We start from the raw sequence: 1,319 nt of genomic DNA on the forward strand, positions 1-1,319 counted from the left end.
TTCTTATCTATTTCTTTGCTATTTTTTAATCACTGACAATATGTTTTGTTTTTGTTTTTGTTTTTGTTTTTTTTTTGAGACGGAGTCTTGCTCTGTCACCCAGGCTGGAGTGCAGTGGCCAGATCTCGGCTCACTGCAAGCTCCGCCACCCAGGTTCACGCCATTCTCCTGCCTCAGCCTCCCGAGTAGCTGGGACTATAGGCGCCCACCACCTCGCCCGGTTAGTTTTTCGTATTTTTTAGTAGAGACGGGGTTTCACTGTGTTAGCCAGGACGATCTCGATCTTCTGACCTCGTGATCCGCCCGTCTCGGCCTCCCAAAGTGCTGGGATTACAGGCTTGAGCCACCGCGCCCGGCCTAATAACCTAATTTTCAACACTCACAATTTAGCCTCGCGAAACACGAGGCCTCAAAAAATTTTCTAAAGACTCATCACTGTTCCTCTCCACGAAAATCTTTAGTAAAAGGCGAAAGATTTATACGATCTGTAGAGAAACTAGAGTATATTCGCTGACAATATTATAATGTATAAACTGCTTTCTATCTATGTCTTACAGAAATTTTTTCAATAGAATTCTTTTAATTTATGTTGACAGTTTTTTCTTTACTCTTTCATATGAATTTTAAAATTAGATTTTCATACATCACAGACTCAGGTAGACACATAGACACCTCCCTATTGGAATTTTCATTAGGGTTCCTTTGAATTAATAAACCAAATTATAAAGCATTGATCATTATATGGACTTCTCTCATTCACAAATATATCAAATTTATCAATTTATACGTAGTCTTTTTTCATATATTTAATACAACTTTTAAAGATCTCATAAGTTATGTGTGAGCTTTTTAAAATTTCACAAAACTTTTTAAAATCTCATTTTTATTATGTCCTATAAAACATCATTTGATATTTTATACCACTTTATTATATTACAAGTAGTATCTTTGCTTCTTTTGTATATTCTAATAAGTATTTGTTATTGTAAAGGAAGAAAAACAGTACAGTGTACTGTCCATGATGGCCATTATATTAAGGAATATTGTTAGGATGTATAAATATCAATATCAGGATAACAATGGTCAAGTAACTATGGCCAATCTCTTTATCTGTACATGGTTTGGCTTAATACATTAGAGGTAATAACGTGTATTCAATTTCAATGGATATAACTAACAATCATATAGTACAGTATATATAATCTCTGTGTATATTACAATATGATGTACAAAGTAAAGTGAATGTAATATTGGTAGTTTGCAGAATCCAACACAGGTTGTTATTGAGTGCATACTATGTCCCAGGTATGGAATTTCGG

General features: G+C 34.4%; 1 non-coding gene across 1 annotated transcript; it reads right to left on the reverse strand.

Annotated features, from left to right (window-relative positions):
• Positions 1-388: 388 nt before the first annotated feature.
• LOC123573855 (U5 spliceosomal RNA) lies at positions 389-505 on the reverse strand. The gene has a single exon (XR_006698568.1). It is a non-coding gene; the product is annotated as a U5 spliceosomal RNA (small nuclear RNA).
• Between the last annotated feature and the right edge of the window lie 814 nt (positions 506-1,319).

This window comes from Macaca fascicularis, chromosome 5 (genome assembly GCF_037993035.2).
Source record: "Macaca fascicularis isolate 582-1 chromosome 5, T2T-MFA8v1.1".
In the NCBI taxonomy this organism is placed as follows: domain Eukaryota; kingdom Metazoa; phylum Chordata; class Mammalia; order Primates; family Cercopithecidae; genus Macaca; species Macaca fascicularis.